The 13,933-nt window shown below is 35.3% G+C and overlaps 1 long non-coding RNA gene across 1 annotated transcript in view; it reads right to left on the bottom strand.

Moving 5' to 3' along the window:
- LOC121822342 (uncharacterized) overlaps nt 1-13,933 on the bottom strand; it is a 365,427-nt gene that overhangs the window by 216,540 nt on the left and 134,954 nt on the right. Inside the window, exon 3 of the long non-coding RNA XR_006063362.2 lies at nt 1,697-1,787. This is a non-coding gene — a long non-coding RNA (uncharacterized LOC121822342). The remainder of the gene's footprint in view (nt 1-1,696; nt 1,788-13,933) is intronic.

Genomic DNA, 13,933 nt, shown 5'->3' with positions numbered 1-13,933 from the left:
CGGAGCTTGCAACCCCCTTCGGGGTTGCTATTTGCCACCCCAACTGCTGGAAACAATAAATGCTCTTGCTAAGTTGCATGCGGGACTATTGGTCTTTCTTGAAGGCTTCTCTTGGACCCTAACAATAGGACCTTATATTTTGATCTCAGATTGGTTCAATTCTTTATCAGGTTGTGGAGATGAGTTCCCTCATTACTGGTTAAAGGAGAGGTCTTAATCACTGTTCTATTGCTCTGAAGAGACACCATGGCCAAGGCAACTGTCATAAAGGAAAACACTTAATTGGGGGCTTGCTTACAGTTTCAGAGGGTCACTCCATTATCACGGATGGGAGCATGGTGGCATGTAGTCAGGCATGATCTTGTAGCTGGGAAATTTATGTCCTGATCTTTTAGTATATATAGAGAGACTGGGCTGGCTTGAGCTTTTGAAACTTCAAAGCCCACCACCAGTGACTCATTTCCTTCAACAGGGCCATATCTCACAATTCTTTGAAACAATTCCACTCACTGGTGACTAAATATTCAAATGCATGAGCCTAGGTGGGCCATTCTCTTTCAAACCACTACAGAAGTCTATCCAAATTCTCCCGTTATGTGACTGTATTCCCCCTAGTCATGTTGTTTGTGGGACATTACATCTACTGGTGATGAGCATGGGAGTATATTGCAAACTACCAACAGGAATTAGAGCTAATACAAAGAAGGAATATAGAATTTAAACAGAATATAGACTATAAAGAGCAAAAAGAACAACAACAACAAAAAGTCTTCTGTTATATAACATGCTACTCTGAAGGGCCATTTTATCAGATAAATTTCTGCTTAAATATAAGCTAAAACTTTAAATGGCATATTAGAGTTGAGTTTTTTTCTATTTGCCTCATTTTTTTTTTCTATAAAGAGCCTATGATTTGATCCCATCCTGCTCCAACATTTATAAACATCAAGTTAACTTTCCTTCAAATATTTGGAATAATTTTTCCTGAGGAACACTCAACACTATTATTAAAATTTTCAATACTAATGGTCTCAAGTTGTTCTCTGTCCCATTGCTTATAGACATGCCATCCTTTATTTATGCAGCTGGCATGATGACCCACTACCAGTAGGATATTGCATCAATTAATGGCACATAATTGAGAAATAACAGATTGGGGTGAGGGGTGCAGTCTGTTAGTACAGAACAGAGTTTTCCCTTTAAAAAGTATACTGGCCTGGATGGAAATTAAATGTGTGACCTTGGCTTTATTACCACCAGGCTCTAATTGAGGTAACCATCTTTATCACACCGTGCCATCTAAATAACTAATATTCTTGTCATTATCACCCCATGATATCTATTAATATTATAAACCTCTAAGTTTCATTATTTAAATAATACTTTTACTGGACAGTATTTCTGATGATAATTTTTATCATTCTACATTACAAATTTATTATTATCCGACTCTTAAATATTTTGAAATTCCAATTATTAAATGTAATTACAAAAATTGTCGCTTCAAAAAAGTCACTGGCTTGTTTAAAGAATGGTTGCTTTAAATGATTCTAAATTCTATTGTATAACTGGTTACACACAAAGCTTTCTTGTTAGTATAATAATAGCAATCACAAACCTTATGAAGAACTGACATTCTGTTCTTCTCACTGACATTTGAGAATAAGTGGATGAGTGAGATATAGGTCCTACTTACCCTTCCACATGGCAATGGTCTTGCTGAAATGTTCTATTTTCTCATTATGCAGGCTGATGTAAAAATGGGAAGCTGTGATTCCTCACTCAAACTGATGGAGAAGAAGGAAGGAGACATCAGGGAAGGGATCTCTTCACAAGAAATCCTTGCAGAGAAAGCTCTCCAAGCACCATCCTCCCCTTTTCCCAGCAGACACACTGCAGGTTTGAGTAGCACTATGCCAATCACCTCACAAGATGAAGAAGGAAAGCCTTTTTTATCATCTGGATGTCTTGAGTCAAATATTACTGTCCTCAAGGGTAGGGGAAGAATCAGAGCTCAAGGAAGTCAGCTAAAACTCTCCATGCTTCCCAGGAAAGAACGGTAAATACCCAGCACAGAAGTGTATTTTCTGACTTCAAAACATATAGTCTTCCACTCTAAGATTGTCTGAAAACAGCTTATTTTATATAAAATATTAGCAGCTGAGTGCCAGCAAATGTAAAAACATCTTTCTCCATATTAAATGATTTCATATTTTAGAGATAATAAGATGCCAACAAGCTTAATTATATAAAATTTGCAACTTTTGTCCCGATCTACACGACACATTTCACACTTTTTCATTTCTATAAATATTAGAGATCCACAGTCAAGTCTGGGAAGCTCACATCAGTGATAATTATTTCTCCTACTACTCAGGTTTTCTCTAAATACATATTCCACATATATGCTATAAATATTCATGTGTTCAGATGTCCACTTATGTTATTTGATCTATCTATCATATTTACATGTCTATTCTGTCTGTCTATCATCATCTATGTATCATTCATCTTCCTATCTTTTTCGTTAGTTTTAAAAGAAAACTTCAATATGAGTTCTGTGAATTATCAGTATTCTTTTTACTGGTAAATGGAACAGTCTAGAATTGCAGTATAACTTTAGTCTAAAGAACTACTCTATAAGTAATCTTGACTTTGGCTTCCAAATTGAAATTGTGGATTTTTTTTAAGTTCAATATGGTCAGGTGGCTTAAGTTTCATACCCAAAAAATGAATCAGACAATCTGCTATTTTGTATTTGAAAACAAGGCTTATTTTCTACCATCCCTTTCTTTGTCAACAGATTTTGCTATCTAAAATGTCTTTCACATTTTTGTGACATCAGGAACCTTTAATTTTTATTAACATCTCAAAATTTAATACATTCTGAAAAGATTTAACTTCCTTTGCACTCTGTACCCCTATTATATGCAGCAGTATTATATAAAGCAATATTCTATTTCCATTGCTTCTACTTATTAAATATGAAGTTAATATAAGTATATATTTCTCTATTTTTACTATCTCACATATTGATTCCAGAATATTTTCTGACCTAGAAAAACATTCAGGTATTTGTAAAATGAAATACCATCATGAATGCTTTCAGATCCTTCATTCAATTAGATGTGATTGAGCTACTTTAGTAAACATAAAGTTTATAAAATGTTAAAGGCAAAAGACACATGATTTTTGTACTATAAGGTTCACACCAATATAAAGTATCAAAACAATCAATAAATTATCTCTGCTCTTTTGTATTTCTCTGTGTCAGTGACACACATATAATTTAAGTGTTCTAAGGGAAGTTTCTGTTTATAAGTAATGTATTCTCTTTTCCAACAATAGTCAAATATTTAGCCAATAGTGTCCCTTTTCCTATGTCAGATTCATGTTCTCCATCTGTATTGTCTCATGACTCACCATTTTTTTTCAAATAAGCCTTCCTTAACCATCTACAGAAAATACACATTTGAATCATGTAGATGCTTTTCCTGCTCTTAGGTTGGAGCTAGCCGTTCTCAGCAGTGCCATTTCCTATTTCAGTGTTTTACTTTTATAGTGCATAACCATTCATTATGCTTCTCTCTGGGTTTTAATACTCTTATGTACTAATCAGTTCTAACTCGGCCTTTATCTAAATACCAAAATTGCTTCCTATTGTTTTTATTCTTTAAATACTTTAATCTGTTACAGTATGCTTTATTTAAATGGAGGCTATTGGCCAGAACCTCGCCACAATTAATGACCCAAATGATAATGTGATGAGGAAAAAGGACTTAGTTTGGCATTGCTAGCTCAAATGTTCATACGACTTCCATGATGAACAAACAAAATAATTGTGCTTTGTATTCCTTGACTATCAGCACTTTTCCTATCACAAGGTGCTGAACCTCTGTTTCATATGAATGCATCCCAGCACAAGTGCTTGACCAGTTTTGCATTCTGCAACAAGTTCTTTAAAGAAAATATAAGAAAACCCAATGACATGTGTGTCCATCACTCAGTCTAGTCATGTTACCCTCATAATGTCATCAACTACTCTGTGAAGTGAAGCTGGCTCAAAATATGGGTTATGGTTCATAATTTTAAAAAATCATACAATAATTCAGTGAGATTTTCTTCTAATTATGATGTCTGAATATGTTTGGTAGTTTTATGTGAACTTCACACAAAATAAAGTCATTTTAGAGGAAGGAACCTCAATTAAGAAAATGCCTCTATAAGATCAGGCTATAGATAAGCCTGTAGGTCATTTTCTTAATTAGTGATTGATGGGAAATGGCCCAATCCACTGTATTTGGTGCTATACCTGGGCTGGTTGTACTGGGTTCTACAAGAAAGCAAGCTGAGCAAGTCACGACAAGAAAGCCAGTAAGCCATGGCCTCTGCATCAGCTTTTGACTTAAAGTTCTTGCCTTGTGTGAGTTCCTGCCCTCACTGCTATGGATGATGAACTGTTACATGGAACTGTGAGTAAAATAAACACTTTCCTCCCTACCTTGCTTTTAGTCATGATGGTTCATCAGAGTGATTGTAACCCTTACTAAGATATGTAAGTTGCACTATTCCCATGACACAGACGTGTCTTAGAAGCAACTCCTTGATGAAAACTTACTGCACATTGAATTCTATTCTGGTCCACAACATAACCATGGATAGATTATCTGTCATTACATGTTACTCTGGGGTATATAGTGGGGTTGCATTTTGTAAAATTGTCTAAAATACAGCATCTCCTCAATATGTAGCAAGAAAAAGCTTTTTGTATGAATTAAACTTGGGAGATGCATGATTCCCAATTCATGCAAGATAAGATTCTGGGATAGAATATTAGCCTTGCATTCATGAAATACAAAACAACATCTTTTTGTTCTTATTTAAAAAGAAAGGTTCTTATGTAACTCTAATATACATTCTAGTAATTTCCCATAACTAATTGTCTCAAATACTATAACACAGTGTATACTGTTTTATAAGATTGTTAAGCCTCCAATCTCTTTAATAAGTTATAAATATAGACAGCGACAGCATTCTATTTGTAAATAATAACTTCCCATCACATAATACTGAAATTATAAACAAATTTTTAAAACACCACTCTTTTGTTCATATGTAACTTCTGAGCCATGAATAAAGAAGGCCCAGACTTTCGCATCTCCAAAAAGAAAAAAGAAAGGACAAAGCTTTTGCTTCTCTTTTGCTCTGCCAGCATGTACTTTACCCCAAGTCTGCTCTCAACTTCTCGACATTTCTTCTCACAAGACTTTTAGAAGCCGGAGTTCTGGGGACTGCTTTACCTTCTTTTAAATCAAATCCAAGCACAATGATTACAAGACAGAGGGAGGAATCCGGGTCACATCTCCAGCTGTTCTGCTAGGGAAACAGCTCTCTACCTCTGTGCCTTAACCTCCTTCCCAGAGGGCCAAAGGGAACTCCACACAGCTCTACTGGTTCCCTCACTGTCCCCTCAGAGAGGGCACAACCCTTGTCCTCCGTTTTTATCTGGTCACATACCCAGGGAAAACCATAGGGTTTAGTCACCCCAATACCATTGGCTTACCAGACTGAATTCCCATAACAACTTTCAGAATCAAGATGTTCCTGATTAAGAAACAGAAGCAAGATCTACATGAATAGCCTGGTCATGAGTGGGAACAATGAAGGGCGACAGTCGAGGGAAAGAGTGGGAGATCCTAGCTGGATCAAGAAAAGAGAGGGAGAACAAGGAATAGGAGACCATGGTAAATGAAGACCACATGAGAAGGTGAGAAGGGGAGGAAGCAGAGAGCTAGGGAGGCCCACGGAGATCCACAAAGATACCCCCTCAAAAGACTGCTGGCAATGGTCGCGAGACGGCAGGAACTGACCTACTCTGGTGATGGGATGGCCAGACACCCAAATAGTGGTGCCATAAACCCCATCCAAGGACTGAGGAATCTGAAGGCAGACATCCACGGCTGGGCCCCTGGTGGAGCACTGGGAGTCTAATTAGTGAGTAAGAAGAGGATTTATATGAGCGAGAATTGTTGAAGCCAAGGTTGGATAAAGCACCGGGACAAATAACCAAATGAATGGAAGCACAGGATCTATGAACCAAAGGCTGAGGGGCCCCCAACTGGATCAGGCCACCTGAACGGGTGAGACAGTCATTTGGCTTGATCTGTTTGGGAGGCAGCTGTGCATTGGTGCCAGGTCCTGGGCTCGTTGCATGAGTTGGCTGTTTGAATCCTGGGACTTATGCAGGGACACTTGGCTCGGTCTGGGAGGGGGGAATGGACCTGCCTGGACTGAGTCTACCAGGTCAACCCCGGTCCTCGGGGGAGACCTTGATCTGGAGGAGGTGGGAATGGGGAGTGGGCTGGGGGGAGGGGTGGGCGAGAGGGGGAGAACAGGGGATTCTGTGGCTATTATGTTGAACTGAATGGTGTTGTAAAATAATAATAATAATAATAATAATAATAATAATAATAATAATAAAAAAAAAAAAAAGAAACAGAAGCAAAATTGTTCTGTTCCTCAAGGGATTCAGATGAGGACTGGTAACAAAATCAGGTACAACTCCAAAAGAAACTGGAGAAGAACAAAGCTAAGTCTGGCGAGACCGAGTCTTTATGTTGAATCATAGTCATAGATACCACAAGATAGAGTAAAACATTTTCAACCTGGATAGCCTGGATACTTGGTCATGTTTAAATTGGAGATGTGTTTTGTCCAGTAATAAAATGAGGAACCTTAAAAACAAAACAAAACAAAAAAACTTTTTATCAGATGCCTGTCAATATATATTTGCATGTATATACAGGTATATAAGTGTGTTCTACATATAATTTTAAAATATGCATGTTATGCAGTTCTAGTACATAAGTATTCAGGAGTTGTGAATGGATACCCTCCTAACAGGCCATATGTGTGTTTGTGTGTGTGTGTGTGTGTGTGTGTGTGTGTGTGTTACTCTGTTTATTTCATTTTAACTTTCAGCAGTTATACCTATGTCTTAGCTTACTTACTCCATTTTAACATGCACAAAATAATATACAGAAATTAATCATTTCCTTGTGTTTTATATAATGATACTAGTTGTATAAATGAAGGAAGATATTATTAAATATCAGTGCTATATATTATTGTAGGCACAATAGACAAAAGATTAAAGCATACAATTTTGATTATTTCTAAAAATTTTGGATCTCATTATGTAAGTTGGCCAGAAGGAAGTCATAGTATACTTTGGATAATACAAGAAATGACAATATTAAACAATTTTTAATATGTCGGTTATTCTCAGTCTCTTCAAGTACTTTTTCTTTAATAAAGGCACTTCTACAAACCACATAAATTCATCAATTACTCAAAATTCAAGTGTTTGAAAAGAAATTGTATTAGAATATCAATTCACCAATTAATAATCTAAAGGTTGTTTTGTTGTTTTTGTATATTAAAATATTTTAATTATTTATTTTATTGTTTTTAGACTAAAATATGATTATATCATTTCTCCTTTCCCTTTCTCCAAATTAAATTCCTCCATATATCCATGCTTGTTTTCTTTCAAATTCTTGGGCTCTTTTTACATTAATGGTTGTTACATGCATATAATCCTAAATACTTAGTACAACTAGCTCAGTCAGTATAATGTTATATATATATACATACATACATACATACATACATACATGTTTTCAGGGATAGACATTGGTATTGATTTGTGAGCCTCTTTCCTAAGTAAGGTTATTTCTTACATCCTAGCATTCCTTAGTTTTCTGTAGATTTTTGTAGTGTTGAGGACTTATGGGTGTTCTTTGTCTACATTAGCATGTCTACTGTGTTGTCCATGTTCAGATCATACTTGGATAGTCATATTGGTGCTTTTTTTAAAGGTGTAGTGTCTGGCATTATTTGGAGACACAGTCTCCCAGCACACTTCTTGATCTACTGCCTATTTCATCTCTCCCCCCACCCTGCTCCCACTTCAGTAATGATCCCTGAGCTTCAGGTGCTGAAGTTGTTTTGCAGATGTATACACGTGAAATATTTTTGTGTTGAGTGTCTTTTGGATACCCTATATGGATATGTCCCTATAATAAATTGGTCAATATGAAAACATAAATAAGAAAATGTCTGCTAATTAATCTCAAAACTAGAACTGGATGAAAAATAAGAGAGCTACACTACTATGCATTTTATTGTGTTAAAGTAGTTACTAAGTTGGGCAGAAAAGGTGAGGAATAATAAGAACATGCCCCTATCAAAAATTTGAGTAAATGCCAAAAAGGTAAAAATTGTTAATGTCAGTACAAACTAAACTTTACAAAATTAAACTATAATGTTCTTGAAGGAATGAACTATTTCCTAATGTATTTTTCACAGAATGCAACAAATGTGATATCTTTTTAAATAAAAAAAACTCACCTGCTTTAACTGGATTAGAAAATGATCACACAATTATTAATTTATTTAGATATAAAACGTGGTATAGAAAGAAATGTCTCTGGTATCTTCAAATTATCATAACTTTCATGCCTACGAGCATGGTTTTCTTTCTGCAGAAGATTATATTGTAAAGCCTTTTCATGGAATTGTTCGTTAGACTCTGGGCTTTTATTATTGTCTTCTTCATGGATGTAACATGTGTTACAAATATTCATCACTTAAGAAGAACTCTTAATGATAGGACAACCATGTTTTAAACTAAAATGTTAAATTTAGGTATGTGTTTCTCATGATCATACTAGATATCATTGTGTTGCTGACAAAACTGAACAATTTTGAAGTAAATCTAATCTGTTTTATATGTTATGTTATATCACAAAGAAACTCTCGACGCAAGTGATTCTTCTCAGTTTTTTCAAGATGATGATTGTGATTTTTTGAAAAAAATAAACCTGGTTCTCTGAAACAAAGATAAAGAAATGCTGGTATTTTAAATGCTGATCAGATTATTTTAACATGAGGAGGGTGGACAGATTTGTCTTGTTCCTGATTTTAGTGGAATCGCTTTGAGTTTCTCTACGTTTAATTTTATGTTGGCTGTTGGCTTGCTGTAAATTGATGAATACCCTAACTGTCATCATAGAACCCTCATCCAGTGACTGATGGAAGCAGATGCAGAGACCCATGGCCAGGTCCCAGATGGAGCTCTAGGAGTCCAGTCGATAACAGAGAGAAGGGATTCTATGAGCAAGGGATATTGAGACCATGACTGGAAAAAGTACAGAGACAACTAGCCAAACTAGTGGAAATGCATGAACTGTGGACAAATAGCTGAGGAGCCCCCATGGCAATGGACTAGGCCCTCTGGATTGGCAAGACAGTTGATTAGCTTGAACTGTTTAGGGGGCTCTCTGGCAGTGGGATCAGGACCTGTCCCTAGTGCATGAGCAGGCTTTTGGGAGCTTAGGGCCTATGATGAGACACATTGTGCAGCCTTGGTGTAGGGTGGAAGAGCTTCAACCTGCCTCAAATGAATGTACCAGGCTCAGCTGACTCCCCATTTGATACCTTGCCTAGGAGGAGGTGGGAATGTGGGGCAGGTTTTGGGGAAAGGTTAGGGGGCGGGAAGAGGGAGGACAGGGGAATCTGTGGAAGTTGGTATGTAAAATGAACAGAAAATCCCTTAATAAAAAAAAATCATTCTTGTTGACCAGAATTTAAAAAGAAAAAGATTACTTTAACATGCTAACATGCTTCTGGGATTCTTCAATGACTTTGGGAAATTGGCTACATTCAACAAATTAGAAATAAAAAGGCACAGAAAAATAATTTTCTTAAAACACCGGGTGAATAGGCTTTCATCAACTAAAGATAATAAGCAGTCTAAAGCAGGTATCTCATGGTAACCCAATATATTCTGTCCACAACCATTGCTATATTAAGATATTGACAATTATTTAGGATTCTTCAATAATATTTGAACATTTCTGTATTCAGGCTAAAATCCAGGACACACATACACACACACAAACTGGGGTTGGGAAGTTACTTCTGTAGCATATAGAACTAAACTTTTTAAAAGAATATAAACAAATATAATCTTATTGTAGATAAAGGACAGCAAATTTTAAAACATTTTTACATAAATACACAGGAAAGGGGTAGAATGCTATGCTCTGTCCAGGCAGGTCAGTGTAGCATATTCTATGTTCCTTTCTTTCTGGGTTTCTTTGTGGAAGAGTGTATCAGAATCAATGGAAGTGGAGTAAAGGATTGCTGAGAGCTGCCATGTGGGTGTTGTGTATCAAGTCTGGATCCTTTGCAAGAACAACAAACACCCTTAACCCCTGAGCTTCAGCTGTACATGGACAGCATTGACTTTGGTATAGACAGAATGCTATCACGGGAGTGCTCAGGGAAAACTACTTTTAATTAAAAAGTAATTATTCAAATATAAAGGAACCTTAGGGTTACTTGTGCCACAAGAGGAGGAATATAGATATGAAAGTATTTTGATTATTGCTCTTTAGCTTGTAGTAATCTGTTCTATTGAGAAAGATCTGTTTCTAGAAGAATACGGTGTATTATATCTTACAGAATGATTAACAATGTGGGTAATTTTAACAGGGACATTTCAGAATTTGAATGAGCAGTTGCAACATAAAAATTGAAATCAAATGTTAGCATGTTCCATTCTAAATGAAGGAAGTTGTCTAAGGGAAAGTGATGACCTTAAAAATCTTGGGGTTATGTTCCAATATAAGTGGAGGCAAATGATGGAAAGAACATGATGATTTCTGTGACAGAAAATGACCAAAAACAATAAATCAGATTAATATTGCCATTATTTTAAAGTCATGTATCTTCAGACTATATGTTCAAATATAGGAAAAAAGTAAACATTTCATAATTGCCAAAAGAGTTCCAGGCTGGTTTGTCTCAGTGTGAGAGATTACATGGCCACTCACTCAGAGTGAAACCATGCCAGAGGCATGGAATTTAGCTGGTTGGTCTTGGTATCCACTGTGTACAGCATTACACATTACAAATATTCATCCTGTCCTAAATAGGAACTTTCATTACATACTACCTATTAGAAATGTCAGACTTACTTCCTTTTGGTTTACCTTTTGGTGTCTTTTATAAAGAATTTCTTGTTTATGTGAACTTACCCAATTTTTTTTTAGAATCAAAACATAAAAACGTGAAACAAGACTTCTAAGATAGAATTCTGCTATTTTTCTAACTTATATGTGTAATAATTCATTCCTTCATGCTTCCCTTCTTATAAGCATAGAATGGGAATTAGTAGCTTCCACACATCTGTATTTGTACTGGAATTTTGAAGAGTTGTTCACTAATAACACCAAACCTTTTATAAACCCTAGTTTATAAAGTTCTAAGACAAGGAAACAGTTTAAAAGCCACAGTCTACTTTCATCCACTTGTGTGAAGACTGAAAACAATTTTGCAACATTGACACATAAATGAAAGGCACTGGAGCGCCTACCAAGAGCTTATTTGACGAGCTCTAACACAATTGTTTGCAAAATTTTATTGAAATCTCCACTTCCATTTATCTTTGTTAGCACAGCTTCAGAATTCAGTGGTTTGGAATTCTTGTATAATTTAACTCTAAGAGAATTAAGTGTGCAGGTGTTCAGAGAATAGCCTATTTTTCTAAGTAAATAAAATCTTTTGGGAGAAAATATTATTTTTATTACCATATGAAAGAATATTCAATTGATCTAAGTCATTTCTGAAAGAATAAACACCAGTATACTGCAAGGAAGGAGATGATAAATTAAGAAACAAAAATGCAATTAGTTGAAAGCAATCTCAGGATGTTGAATTAGTAAACATGAAAAAATTACTTAAACAAATGCATTGAATAGTCTCCCAGATCCTGTCTTTCTTAAGGTTCCTATATCAGGCCAGAACATAGGCATGCCCTCTTTGCAATGCACCATGAAAACAATCAGTAATACATACATTCAGAATATAGAGTAACTGAAAACTAGATTAATTTTTAGAGAATTTTCCATTGCTCCTTTATTCTCTGCCTTTTAAGTTGTATCTCACATGAAATTTCCCAGACAAATTAGTTTTAAGTGATTTTTGAAAGCTCTATACACAAGGAAATTAAGTACCTTCTGTTTTGAAGTCTAGCAGCTTTTGATGGAGACCCTTTCTCTTTAAGCCAACATGAAGGCTTTATTCATCAATTCAGGCTCCCTGATTCTTGGTCTGGTCTTTGTGACTTCAGAGTACTGATCAGCACCTTCTGTGGAGTAATCCTTCATGTCATTGAAAACCAACTTGGTTCTGCAGCCTATTTTACAATTTAAGTAATATTAGTTCCCTTAACCTTTCATTTAAGTATCTATTTTCCAAGCTATTCATCATGTTTATTGTTTGTCTCTAACCTTCTCCAACTTTCCAAGGTCTTTTTAACTTAGCAAGTTCAGGTCTGCACATACTGTGAGTTGATGTGACAATTATTTGCCTTATCCTGCACATTGTTCTTCTGTTTAGGCGTTAGAGTATTTTGAACTATTAATTCTCCTTCTGAATATGACTCTTAAGCTATTGCAATGTGTGTCTTTGTCTTCCTCCAACAAATGCATCTTCTCCTCTATTGAGATCTCACCATTTACTTCTATTTTCTTCCTGTGTGCCTGCTTTTTCCCTAAGAATATCTTCAGCATTTCTACTTATGAAAACAATTTTACATTTCTTTAGAAAAAAAGGAAGCCATCCGGCCCATCTTATCTGGCTTACTATTTACTTTGTTCAAATTATTAGTGTTTGGGAGTTTTAAGCAAATATTCAATTTTATGATAAAAGAAATAGTGGAATCAGATATATGCTATATGGCTTGGTTCCCACTCATTATGTGCAGACTTTCCATATCATAAATCATTCAGATTTTGCAAGCGATTCATTTCTAAATGAATAAAATTATAAACATGAGCTTCTGTTCCTTGAAACTCTTCAATAATCCAAATGTGCTTTGCTCTCACCTTTCACAAAGTTATATCATAAACATTTCTCAGTTGCCTTTAGAAGAAATTTATCTATTAACAGAAATCTATAGTTCTGATCTTTCTTGCATTCTCCTTTTCAATTTTTATGCATAGATCAGGAGCATTTAAAACTTTGTTTCATTTCATTTCCATACTCTTTTCTCCAGTTTCTCATATTTTCTTTAAATGTGACTCATTTTCATTCTAAGTCAGATTTGTATTTATAATAAGACACATGCACTAACCCAGTATATAACAAATGTTTTTCTCTGCCAATATATTTTAAATTTTAATTAAGTTGTTTATGTATTTTATAATTGCATTTTTATTATTATATTTTTCATTATTTAAGACAATTTTCAAATTCAAATATAATTTGGTCACATTCTTCCTCTTTACCATGTCACTCTAGATCCCCACCCACCCAACTGAACTTTAAGTTCCTTCTCAAAAAGGAAACAAAAAACCAATATAAAACCAAAACACCCAAGAACCAAGAAAACAAAATTAAACCACATCAAAAAGAAATAAAAAACAAAAGTACTATAACCAAATAAAAGCATACATGAAAACAAAAAACAAAAACAAAAAAACAAGCATAAAAAAAGCAACCAAAACTGTGGAGTCCAAATATATGTTTACCAACTGCTCCCAAATATGAAGTATTTACTTGCATGGTTGATATATGCAGTGTCACTCTATTGGAGGAAACTAATTTTCCCTCTCCAGCTCAGTATAAGTGACAGTTCACTGTTAACCTCTACCCTAGTGGCTAGGCTCCTTCCATTCATCCATTCACTGATTTGTAAAAGTATAAGAAAATAAGATATATTAAGATAACTCAAGAACTGTCACATTAAAGTTAGGCAGGACAAACCAAAAGAAAGAATAAAACCTTAGAGAAGGCAACAGAATCAGAAACACACTAGTTTGCTCATTTCAGAATCCCATAAAACCATTAAACTGGAAGTCAT

This window comes from Peromyscus maniculatus, chromosome 14 (assembly GCF_049852395.1).
Source record: "Peromyscus maniculatus bairdii isolate BWxNUB_F1_BW_parent chromosome 14, HU_Pman_BW_mat_3.1, whole genome shotgun sequence".
NCBI lineage: Eukaryota > Metazoa > Chordata > Mammalia > Rodentia > Cricetidae > Peromyscus > Peromyscus maniculatus.
This window is presented reverse-complemented; position numbering and strand designations above follow the sequence as displayed.